This window comes from Sceloporus occidentalis, unplaced genomic scaffold, assembly GCF_023333645.1.
Source record: "Sceloporus occidentalis isolate IW3139 unplaced genomic scaffold, rSceOcc1.0.p SCAF_453, whole genome shotgun sequence".
NCBI lineage: Eukaryota > Metazoa > Chordata > Lepidosauria > Squamata > Phrynosomatidae > Sceloporus > Sceloporus occidentalis.
In genome coordinates, this window is record NW_028317433.1 from 86,394 (window position 1) to 100,213 (window position 13,820).

The following is a 13,820-nucleotide window of genomic DNA, read 5'->3' on the forward strand; positions in this document are numbered from 1 at the left end:
GCAGAGCCAACCTAACCGTTAAGGAAGTGAAGTTGGCGTGGTGTTGGCAAACAATCGCTAAGATCACGATGACAGCCACAAGTACACGCTACTGCCAATGTTCTCTATAAAACTTCGACTAGATCAGTAACCTGATACTTTATAGCAAATATACGTTTAGGAAGTCAAAAGAGTCTGTGTGTGGGGGAGGGGAGGGCCGCCATCAGAAATCTCGGCCCCCAGTACAAACCTAAAGGCAGGTCTCCCCTGTCCCGTCTCACTCCATGAATCTCCCACTGGGCACCTCCATTCTCACAATGGGGCCACTAGGCACCAAAATCTGGAAATGGGCCACTGGGCACCAATCCCCCAAAATGGAAAATTGGGACCCCAAAGCCAGACACCGGTAGCAGGTATAGAGGGCCACAGGCCAGAAAGTCCCTGGTAGTGGGCCAATATGAGGGCCAATAACAGAGCCTCCCTGCTAGCCCAGTCCCAGTAACTGGTTGTACCTCATCGATGGTGGCCCTTGGTGGGTATATCCTCAAGGCTACTAACCGTTAAAACGTTCCTGTGCCTATAATATCAAGCCTCCCATGCTTCCCTCTTTTGCCCCCAAATCCCCCTGTCACCCCTTCTCACCCCTGATCCTCCGGGACTAACTCTGACCCAAACTGCCAGCCGTGTGACCCCAAACCCAATTCCCTTCTGCATTCTTTAAAGCTGCATTTTTATTTGTGTACTTTCTATATAATTTGTATAATTTACGAGAAATAGTGAATAAAGTTTCCTTTTTTGTTTATTCTGCAATGCGACATTAAGGTTTGGTATAAGAACGGCGCGGTTTTGTTACATAAGCAATACTATTTTTTGATTGTGGGGAATCCACACTTCAAATCGAAACTTCGTGGTAATTTGGGTATTTTATATCAGTTTTCTGTGTTCTTTTGTTTTTCTGGCTATAGAAAATGCAAAAAATGTTGACAATCTTCTTTTTATTAACCCCTTGAGTCAATTGAGTTAATTGTTTGTAGACAGGACAAATACCCTCCTGGGCATGGAATTCCAATGAGAAGTGTCCAAGTCATTCCTGGTCTCCTTAATTGATTTAATTTCCATGAACACATCGTTATGGAAACCACAATGCCGTTTGAGGCTTGCCACCATCGTCTCGAAGGATTATTCTGGAAGCCATAATGTGATTAAGGGAAGAATCTTAAAAAAATGTCATCAATATATCTGGCATATATATGGCACTGGGACACTTGGCTTCTGGGAAACATATTAAACCGATGCGCCTGACGGTTAGGGAACATCATCACACAATACTATTGTGTAGCCCAACGGCTGTCACTTGCCCAAGGAAAACACATGGGAGGCTGAGAAAAAGAAAAAGGATCTAGAGGAGAGAGGAGACAAAAGCTAGGAGAAAAGGGAAACAGGAGGAGGGGAAATGGAGAATGGTTAGGGGATCAGAAAATATTACTGGAGTACCATTGATGAGAAGGCCCGCCATCTTTTAGTTAAGTAGTCTGAGGAATTCTATAGGTCAACGGCTTCCATATTTGTTTTTTTGTGTACTCAGAAGTAGCACAATCACGGAACTGCGGAAAATATTACGTCCCACTCAAGTCTGTGGGTGGCCGACCTCATCTCTGACCCACTTAATGATCTGCTATTAGACTGGAGAACATCGCAGCACACTCTCGGTGTAACCACATCCCCATAGTAAATAGGTCACAAAACACACAGAAAAGAACAACACATGCATGCACAGAAATCACGCAATATGATAAGCGGATACACTAATATGTCCCGTTATAAAAAAGGCCTATTTAACACGGATCCTGCGTTTCATGTACACTTAATAAAACAATCAAATCGTGGTTACAGATTAAACTGAGTATACCATGGGAGGGACATCTAAACCACCTGTTTCAGGATCTGCATGATTATTCCTCCCCAATAAGTTATCACCTTACCTGGGAGCTTTATGGCTCTGGCTACCTGGAGCCCCCCTTGCGGGAGGTGAACAGGAAGCCCCACTTTGGTGGGCAGTCCAGCTGATGCCGGTGGGCGTTCCCACTGAAGCCGCTGTTTAAAGAGGAAATGGGCGGGCAGTGGAGGCGTGTCTGAACGCCGCTCCTGGGACCCGCGAAAACCCGGAAAGTTCCCAGGTGTGGTTATCCCTCCCCAGTCATGTCGCTGATTGTTGTCGATTGCCTCAGGCTGCCTTTGGATAAAGGAGGGAAGAGGAAGGGAGTGCGCTTCGGAACAGGGACTCGATTAATTATGCCACATTCTGCCACAGCAGCCAGGAACCCCCGAGTTATACCTAATAAATGGGGGCTTTTATCGGGGAACACAATTTACATATAACATTTATTGTATTAAAAATGAGCAAAACGAACGTGCAGCATCACTCCCAGCACCCAGAGCCTAAAAGATTTCTCAAATATGTAGAAAATGTTATTTAAATTATTTAAACGCATAACTGCAGATTAGGCTCTCCCTCTTGAGAAGAATTTCTCAGGATAAAAGTTATATATTGAGGATTCAATTATATTATTTTGGATCCAGTGAAGCTAAACAAATCGGTCGCTAGGCAATTTAGACTCGGGGTTTAGTGGAACGACCCCTAGAGTTTGGCTCCATGAAGAAGTCTGCGCCATTAAGTTTATAGGGGTCCAGGTAGCCGTGAATATTCTATTTATAATATACGGGATCTATAGGGTCCTCGGCTTGTGCTAATGGCAGCATTCGTCATACGGCAGGACATTTCTGGGGTCTTCGTGCGGCGGATAACGGGATGGAATCTGCTCTATACCATATGTGCTCCGAAAAGGCTTTTTTTGGATCCCAAATGTTTATAGACGCGGCTGGGAATTCTCAAACTCCGCCGATTCCGGGCCCGCCGAGCACATTCTACGCAACACGTGACTTTCCTTTTAACCATTTCCTGGCTGAATGGAAAGCTCATGCCGCAGACTATGGGATTATCCAGTAGGTAGAACCGGCTAATGCCAAGGCCCACAACGAAAGTCATCCGGCGCTTATTCCAACGTGACTGATTTTTTTTTTGCCTGCTCGTGCTGTGAGCTCATTATGTGAGCGTCTACTAGAAACATTAGAACAAAGTTTACAGTCCTTGAAGGCCCCACTAAAGCAGAATCCATATTAAAATAATTTATTAGGACTTAATATGCATTCTTTAATAAAACCGCTTACTTTAAGTAGAAACTGCAGCTCTGGCACCGCAGCTACCTGCCTTCGACATGGTCACACGATATTTGCCTCCGATTGGCTGCTTGAATTTTTCAGTCAGCGGCAGGAAAGTGCTTCCATTGAAATAAAAGGGAGTACTTTTTCAGCATGCGCACGGGGGTCTGGCTAGAGCACACACCCGCAGCTTTGGCTGTGCCAGCGCTGGGGCTGACTGGTGGTCAGTAAATCACCATACCAGGGAACTCTCTGGGAGAAGCGCTGGTTCTCTGGGTCAACACCCAAATCCTCCGGGTTGCGGGAGCCCAAAAGTGCCCAGGTCATGCGCGAGGTGATCTCCAGCATGAAAAACAGTCTATTAATATCAACTAAGCACATCTCTAAGTAAAAGAAAGCAGAGGGGACTGGAAACATCAACCCATTTGACCACTAGGGGGCAGCAGAGCAACATAAGATAACTTGCGATAGTTCGCCAGCGAATAACATTCCACTCCATGTATTTATATATATATATATATATATATATATAGCGCCAGCAGCTTCTGTAGCGCTTTACAATCAGAGAGAATAGACTTAAAATCCTTTTTTTTATATAGATTTTAGATGTTCTATTAGTTGTAATAAAGTAAACTGCACAGATGATAAATCAAAACCGATAACCATTGAAACCCCTGATATGGACTCTTATTGGTAAATGCCAAATGCGGCCCGCGGAACCTCGAGGTGCGGCCCGCGTGAGACCGGCAGCCAGGATCACAAGAGCCCTGCTGCTTACTTGTGGAAGGGTCTATTCTCTGCTCCAGTCCTGCCTCCTCTGTGGGGAGAACGAGGGAGGCCGCGCCCCCTGCTCAAGTCTGTGAGCGGCATCGAGAGCTGTAGAGCAGGTAAGGGGGTGGGGTAGGTTGTGTGAATGAGTATGTCTGATTGAGGGAATGAATCTGTGAATGAATGAATTTGTGTGTGTGTGATAGCATGGATGTGTAAGTGCTGGAACCTTGGCATGATGGGACTGTGATTGCTGTTAGCAATCACACTCCTATCATGCCAAATCATATTGTTGATTTTTTTTGTCCAATTGTGGTGTGTTACTTTTAATAAAAGTGTGGTTACACACTAAAATTGGACAAAAAATACAATGCCCAGCCAACCAGTACATGCTGGAATCTGGGTTTGCCTGAGATTGCTGTTAATCATAATATATAATTTTTTGTACAATTTTGGTGTGTAACTTACTTTTATTAAAATGTGTGGGGGGTTTCAGTTTCGGCTAAGTGAACCCTGAATTTTCGGTTTTGGTCCAGATTTTCATTTTAGTGCATCCCTAAAATAAATAGAACTATTTTATTTTTACTTATCCAGAATCCTGAATTTGTAGGCCCAGAAATCCCAGAAATCAGTGAGAGGAAAAGTAAAGGTTTTGTGTCATTTACTTTATTTTAATCTGCATATTTTATTAAAGGCCATATTTTCTCTCAGTGAAAAATGAGTGCGGCCCTCGCACGGATACAATTCTGATGAAGTGGCCCACTGCAGAAAAAACTTGGACACCCCTGCTCTATATGGTTGAAACTTTAGAGCGATTACATTGAGGGGCTTGAGTTGACTTGAGTTTAGTTAACTGAATATCAATATTTTTGGCCCAAATCCAAGAGCTTCTGACCAATCATCTCCCGAGCGCAGCAGGGGTTTTATCGCAGGGGAAGTCCCACCAACAAAAAAAGGACCTTTTTCTTTGAAAACCAAGCACTGTCGATTTTATTTGCTGTAGTTCGGTGTATCCATCCATGTCTGATGTCTTATCAGCAAAGCTGGGAGCTACTAACTTAACGAGTTCATCCACAGACGCTTCAGGACTTTAACCCTTTATCAGACAAACTGTTTAAATTTCTAGCTTGGTAAAAAAAACAATGACGTAAACATTTAAAAGGAAATATGAACTGAAAAAACAAGGAAATCGTGTAAAATTGCGATTGGTGCATTGCCAGGAAAAAAAAAAATACTGTGGAAAATTCTCTTTATCAATATAGAACATAAAAGCAAAGCACGGAATGTGGGCAATAAATCATAATGCAAGTGTTATTGGAAGCAGCCAAAAAATGTAAAAAACTAAAAATGGAGCGATAAGAGTACAAAATATTCCGGACTGTACGGCGTTCTTTATTCCGTCCCCGTTGTTACATTGTTACCTCCAGCTTAATCTTTTGGGGTTGATGCAGCCACCGTCGGAGGGCTTCTAGTTATCGCCTTCACCTCTCTCTCCAACCCCTTACCATCTCTCTTCTTTCTCTTATTCTTTCTTATTTTAAATTAGATGTGTGCATTCGTATTCGTGGAAAACATGAACTCCTGGCGCCGAAGCCAAAGGTCTCCCCAGGCCAAGTTGCTCCAAGTTGTACCTTGCCCCTGCCCTTTGCCAGGGGGACTCACATCCCCGTTCCTCCCAGGCCAAGTTGCTCAGAGCGGTTCTCTGAGTCTGAGACCGCTGCCCAAGCTGCTGGTAACCATGTTAACCCCGTACTAACCCCTGCTAGAAAAGCAGCAGAAAATGAAGAGAAAAGAACGAAGAATGAAGAACGTGCACAAATATTCGCCCCAAAACTAACGCAGGACCGAGTGAATATTCATGGAATGTGAAGGTTTTTTTCCCCGAAGACGAACGCGAAGACTTTGACGGCAAAAATTTAATGTTCCATCTACTCTGCTGAATTTAAGTCCCAAAACTGTGGGGCAGATTCCCCTCTTGGATGATCAGACCGATCAGTGGGTCGGTTAGAGGGGAGATCTCCTGAGCATAAATCCCGAGGGTCCGGGGCAGTCACTAGTTTATATTTATCATCTGCTGGTCGCCGGTGTAACTTCAGATACTCACCCTGATGAGGCTGCTTCCCATTTAGTTCTCAGACTTTTGGTTTTATAGTATTGTTACTCGTTATTCATTTGTTTGATAAATGTTATATTTTGTTTATATCAGCGACTCATCCGTTTCTTTCAAACATCGCTGGGTGGGAAGCCGCTGGTGGTCTCGGGATACTGGAAAAATGGAACACAGAAAAAAATTCTTAATTGCTACTTATGTCTCCTAATTAGCCAATAGGCTGCCTAGAGCTAAATGTATGGATCTGCCACTGCAGGGCAAAGAAGAAGAACGTAGAAGAAGAAAGAAGAAGAATGTAGAAGAAGAAAGAAGAAGAAGAGTTTATCAAAAAGATCTGCATGTTTCTGGACTTGGCATACTTAACAACGAGAGAAATCTCAACGTTTTCTTCTAAGTAAAACACTAAATAAATAATTAAATAAAGGGAAAAAAACCAGTTTAATGATCTTTAGGGAACAAATAAGAGCTTGTATTTGCCAGTGAGAGCTCAATATGGAGGAGATAAGAGAGAAAGGGGGTGTGATAGAAACATCCGGAGTAAGGAGTTTTTACTTTACAGAGTGGGTAGTAGATAAGTGGAATGGCCTCCCAGCAGAAGTGGTAGAGGGTTATACAGTGCATGGGATAGGCATGTGGCTGCTGAATCTAAGACGAGACCAGCGACTGATTAAGGTTTGAGTCTTTATGTCGGGTAAGATGGGCAGACTAGACGGGGCTGAATGTGTCTGATCTGCCATCAGATTCTACATTTCTGTGTTTCGCAGAGACGTTAATAAATGTCAGCACTTTTAGCTGCTGTGGACACGGATCTGCTACCCCCAGGCAGGGGAATTTTGAGTTAACTTCTTTTATTGCATGCAAAACATAGACTTTATGCGCTGTAAATGAACATCATGTGACAGAAACTTGTATCAAGCAAACAAAGAAACAAATGCGAGAGAGATGGAGAGACACAGAGATAAAGAGAGAGACAGAGAGAGATGGAGAGAGATAACAGAGAAAAAGAGAGAGAGCAATAGAGAGAGATGGAGAGAAAGACAGAGAGGGAAAGAGACAAACAGTGAGAGAGATAGAGAGAGGCCACTGAACTGTACGATGAGTGGAACAGCCACCGTTCAGGACATAAGTCTGGTTGACAAGACTGCTCCAACACATTTAGGGACTGTTAGCAGCTATGCTGGGTATTTGTGTCTATTCAAATTAAATTTGTTACTGTCTGTATAATTCAATACACAATGTTTCAGATTCCGTTAGCACAGAATAAATATACAAATAATGATACAATAATGAATAATAATATAAAAAATCATAAATAAATAAATAGTTAATCTCTGTTCTTCACCCTTTGCCCCCGTATGAAGTTCACGCAGGACCATCCCCCACCCTGAAGGAATCTGGTGCCTTAACTGTTGCTTTTAACGTGTGGATTTCCCCAGAAAACGACCGAAGCTGCAGGGAAATTCACGAGAGATAGGAGGACGGTGAAATGGGGTGAAAGATGGAGAAATAGAGAGGAGGATAAAAGAAGACGAGACGAGGAGGGGGATGGAAATTGGGTAGCGGGTGAGCAAGGTGTCACCAGATCTCTAAAGGGTTAACGCGCTGTGATGTTTCCACCAAGAAGAACATGTGCATTTAACACGCGTGCGAGGAAAGGGTTAAACCGCATGGATGGGGAAATCCCAGGGAATGTTCTCAATGAGATAATATAAACAGAAGGAATAATCGCGTGTTACAGTTTTCTGATTGTTTATTTTTTTCTATTTTTAAACATTTTGGTGAATCTATGTATATAATTCATTATCGTTAACTTGCTGTTGGCTCAATGCAAATATTGTATCATAAATATTTTTTTTATGTTTAATGCACAGAAAATGTATACCGCTGGCATTATCGCTTTAACATATCAAAATTACACATATAAATTTAACTGAACAGTGATGTCATATCTTCCCTTGATATCCGATAATGATGTCACCGAGCTTCAGTTCAGAACCTCTAATGACATCACTTTGGCTGCATTGGGTTCTTATTTAGAACATTGATGCTTTCATAGAATCTTTAGCTTTACATGCAGGAATTCATAGTTTGGGACAATTTTATTTCTAGTATAAAATGTTATTATTAGGAGTCTCCCAGAAATGTATCTTCCAAACCTGGTTGCTGGACGTGATGTCCATTAAGGGTGACCCAGGAGGCTGGGTTCTTATAGAATTCTCAAAGAACCTTTAGATATAAAACCAGAGGAACGAGCGGATCTCATTAGCCAACAGTCTGATAAGAGTCTTTAAATGCTTACAAACACTAATGTCCCCCCAAAAAGCAGAGGAACCATAACTTCTGCTCTGGTTTCTGAACCCTTCAAGACCATGTTAGCCACGATGAAGCCCTGGAAGTTCCGAGGTCATCCCATCCAGGAAATTAGGTGGACAATCAGGTATAAATGGATGGGTGACAGACAGACTAGAACTAGATTGTGGGTCTCCGAGCGTTCTTCTTCTAGGATCTAACTAAAAGATGGGGAGGGATTACTCTGGAGAGCAGGATCGTGTAATACTCAGCTCTCCACTGCTACTCAATAATGAGTCTGGAGATTAAAGGCCACCTTGTGAGGTTCTTTGGAAGCCCGAGCATTGGCTTTTGGTATTTTTGGGAGGTAAAAGTAATATTGAGGGTTAATATATGTTATATACGATATCTTGCTCCCTCATAGAGAAGAAACTTTTGCCGGCGGATCAGCTGACACTTTCCAGTTTCTACCACCCTGGCCAGAGCTCTTTTTTCTGATTGGTGGATTCAATTAACAGTTGAATTTGATTTAAGTTAAGGGTTGAATTTTAGCCAAAATGTTATATTCCCCTGAGGATGCTTAGTGTCCCATAACGGGTATTTTTGAGTCTAAAATATCCTTTTTTATTATTTTTTTGCGGGGATAGACCAATTTTCCGTTGGAAGAAATGAGCAGAAGAGCTTGCAATTGCCTGTGGGTGCTTTATCATTCTCTGTATCTCTTACAACACAGGGTATTAAAATACAAAAACTGAAGCACCTCCTAAAAAGAATACACATTCAGATTCTGGGGTGCTACGAAAATAACCAAAATGTACACACAACAAAGCAAGAGACCAACGCAACATGAAGTTGCCTCAAATAGAGGTCTGCCTATGAGACTAAAATCCAGATCCCCCGCAGCGCTGCAGGGGACCCGGATCCTCCTGTCCGGTAACCTCTGCTGCTGGTGACTCCCTGCTGTGTAGTCGGGGCTTTTAAAAAGCATTTGCTGGGTGTGCGCTGATTTTATGCTTTGTTTAAAGTACCATCAGTCACAAGGTGGGTGAAATCAGATATTAGGATCCCGTGAATGGATAAGCGACCTCTGTTTGGAGAAATGAGAAATAAAGTGGGTTTGCTCGGCTAAGCGCTGAGGCTTCGTGCTCTTTCATCACCAATTGCGCAACATAAAAACAAGTGAAGAATGTAAATGATAACTTGGGAGATCGCACACGGACTCTCTAATTGTGATTCCAAAATGCTTCAATAGCATTACTTCACCTGCGGATTAGCCAATCAGAGGGTAATAGCTTGAAAATCCCATGACCTCATCTGCCGAAGCGCCGAATGAGAAAATTCCTGGTTAAATTCCCATGGATCAATTGGCAATTATTAAACCAAGGAATCCCTAACCATGTAGCCACTGCATTCATTGAAGGCTAAGTCATTATATGACACAATCATGGTGTTTGTTTTAACCTATTTATTTGTTTAGCATTACAAAGGCACCTATCTGCTATATATATATATTTAATGTATAAATATATATGTAGGTCCTGACCAGGAGGTGCCTCATTAAAGGAGTCCAGAGAGGGCTGTACATTGTATGAGAGTCTTAGTGTGTTGAAGGGTAGTGCAGGCCGCATTGATTTTGATCCTTGGTAAGCAATATTGAAATGAAAAATTAGACAGGACTCGCCAAGGTTGGGGTATTTTGATGTAATGGGGGGGCTAAGCAACTATACGGTGTGACGGAATCCCCAATATTTATGCCTCGGATAGCAGATAGGGGGCTATTAAATAATATTTTCAGGGTGTGCGCTGATCCTTTGCTGTGGGTAAATATCGGCCATTTCAGCAGAACCCTGGAATCTGAATTGATATGCTTTTTTAGTGCGTGCTTCTGTTTCTGTATTTTTCTAACAGAGACTGACAGCATGAGCAAATAACGAAGCAAATCGAGAATGAAAATGACTTCTAATGCCCTTGTGCAGGTCGAGGGTCCCTGTATAGAAGGTTCAGTCTCGCTTTGGGCCATGGATTTCTCGGCCCCTCTTTCCTAGGAGGTCGGAATGTTTGCGGGGTATGGGGGTATCACAGGGTCCTACAGCTCCAAAAGCCCAGATGATGTGTATATAAATTCCATTCTTCTTGTAGGTGACCCACTCAGTAGTATCATCGGCCACAAGAAGTGGATCAGCACCCAGACCCAGAAAGAGGCATTTCTCCTCGAGTCTCCGGGTGAAGCCCGGCCGTTCCAAGGTCTGACTGTGGCCCTATACTTTGGAGCCCCTCGTGTATTTTTACCTCGATCTGAAAGCACCCGGCACCTCGGGCTTATAAAAAAAATCAATAGCTAGCAGTAAGTGTCAAAAGCCCACAAAAAGTCTTCATAAAGCCCCACGCCAAGCCACGCCTCTAACCACACCCCCTAAAATTGATGCTTTCTTTTCTCGTTTCAATTTTGATTGGTTCCCATCCCCCACTTCGAGTCTTTAAAAGCCCTCCTTGCATTTTCTGACTTCCTCGTCTTACATCATTTGACTCGTCTCCTCTCGCTCTCTGTTTATTTACACCTCTCACTTCCTTATCTCTCGGCATGCTTCTCTCCGTCGCTCTCCCTTACACCCCCTTCTCCATGGTTTTCTCTACCTCCGCATTTCCTTGTTGTCCTCTCTGCCGTACTAAGCGGGTTAATGCCTAACTCCGTATAGTGTTTGTATGCAGGCGTTCGGGAGGCACCAGCTGCACCCTATGATTGTTAGCCCATTAGACGGCTCCGGCCTGCTCGCTGGGGATGCGGCCTAACAGCACCCACGTCTAAAGCGTTACGTTTAAGGAGCTCTTTAATGTTCTCTGACTCCTGCACCACCCACAATCACATCACATGTGTCTCGTCATGCCATGCAGATTGTAAGCTCTGCAGACCAGGACCTTTACTCATTTCGTATTAGTGGTTTTGTCGTTTGCACGATCAGGAGCCTTTCATAGCGATGATACCTCTCTATTGCATTATAAAGTGCTTACATTTATACACATGTATAGTATAAATATTTAGTATATATATATATATATATATATATATATATACTAATACACTGAGCCAAAATCTGCAGTTGTACAATCCAAGGAGTTGACATAATATATGGTTTGTTGATATATATATATATATATATATATATATATATATATATATATATATATAGTAGCACTACAAGATTTCTGTGGGAAATCTAGTCTTCTGTGGGTGTAGCTGAGCGTTTAATGATGCCTCTCATAATATACATAAAATATTTGAATATATATATAGAAATATTTAATTATTTAATATTTAAATATATTTATATATAAATTCTAATAATTTCGATTGGTAAGGTGTTACACATCGCAGTAAAAAAAAACAAGTCTTGTGTTTCTTTTCTTTTTTTAAATGTATTTATTGTGGCTTGCCTGATAAAGTAAAAACTGATATTTTAGGGTATTGGGGAGGTGTGATGGGAGTGGGAGTGCTGGGGAAGAGGTATCCCATGATATCATCAGGCAGCTGCACACAATAAAGGCCCCCCCCCTCTGTAGGATAACAAGAAGAAAGTAGGCACTTCTCTGGTCCCCCTTCCCTATAGGATCACTTTTAAAAGGTAGGCCCTTCTCTGATTGGTCACCCTCTCCCAGGAGAAGAGAGGCAATCCACCCATGAGCAACCTTGTCCCTCCTCAAGGGTGTAGAATAAGCTGCCTCTCCTGATTGGTTGTTTTTTGTAAGTCTATCCGTTTATTGGTTTATCTGTCCTAAAGCCTAATTTTAATTATTTTTAACAGAACACCAGACTGATCATATTCTAAATATTCTAATAATTAGTATTTTGTGGGCGCCAGCTTAGTGCATTTTATAAAAAAAATTCTGTATCGTAACATTAAAAGTTAAGCAAAAAAAGCATTTCTGGAGAAATGCTAAAAAAAACCCTGTTCTTATCACCATAGCAACCAATGGACGTGATCGCATCATTTCTCAGACTTTGCAGTGCGATCAGTTACATGGAAGCATAGAATTTAACTCCAGATCCCATTCTGATCTGCCTGTTTTTTCTTCTGTACCTTAATCCGTCGTTGGTCTCGCCTTAGATTCAGGAGCCGTATGCCTATCCCATGCATGTTTAAATGTCCTCTACCACTTCAGCTGGGAGGCTGTTCCACTTATCTACCACACTTTTAGTAAAGTAAATCTGCCTTACATTACATCTAAGCTTCGGATCCTCTAGCTTTACATTCTAACCTCTTGTTCTTACTATCATCTCCTTTTCATGACTAAGAGCCGTCAGCACAGACACACAGAGGTCTCCATCGCGGTAAGGTGATGTTACAGTTTCGGAAACAATGAATTCAAAGAGAAAATGCTGGATCGCGATTAAAGAGCGTGCATTCTGCGGTGCAGAAGATTTAGAGAGTGCGTGACCACAGAAACAGGACATCCTGGTGACTAACGGCTCCTACGAGCGCGGAATTACAAAGTAAAAAAGGGGGAATCTTTTCTTTTAATCTTCGTTTTTATTAGGTTTTTTTTCTTTCTAATGATCCTTTCTATTGTTATATGTGTTTTAATATTTTTTTGTATTTTTTACAAATATTTTCTAGATGTTAAAAAGAAAAATGGGCAACCGGCTTCCTGAACCTTCTCAAGATGAACGGAAATAAAAATATTTTTTAAAAGAAACATGTTATTTATTTATTTGTGTGCCATTAAATATATACCATAATCATTTTGGGTGATAAATGACCCATTTATTCTTTTAAAACTATTCCGACGTGGCGCGCATATCCCGTCAGCTGTTCTGGATTTGGCCTACACAGAATGCTCCTTATCATGCTCCTTATAGGAGGCAGTAAGGGACGGGACAGGGATAAGGAGCGGGTTTATATGAGGTGATGAGGAAGCTCAGTTCTGATTTCCAAAGCTCTTGGTTGAACTCCAGAGCGTTCCCAGGTGTGCCCAGGTGTACCTGCTGCATCTTCAGATCCATACCATAGGCAAGTCTGAAGTGGCCCTCACGTGAGCAGAAAAAAGTAGCTTGCGGCTGAGCATATCCAGCTATCAGTCCCAGGGCCGACCCAGCCTGACCCTGATAGCAAGAGCTGGAGGTGAATGGGGAAAAGGCACCAATGGGTCGGTCAGGAGAGATCAGAGAACCTCGCCAACTGGTCCATGATCTTCAGATACCTGGGACAGTGGACATGGCCTGAAAATCCAGACTGTTGGGAGGTATACAACTCACAACTGGGTCCTCCAAATAGATTCCAGAATATGAAACTTGAGTAACTTTGAGAACTTCACGGCAAATCTACATGAAAACAATCCCATGACATTCTACAATCCGCGGGCCATGGCTGGTGGCGTTTTCCCCAAACATACAACACAGAATGCAGATGTTACATCATTGTTATCACCATTCTATATATGATGGGCATTGGATAGTCAA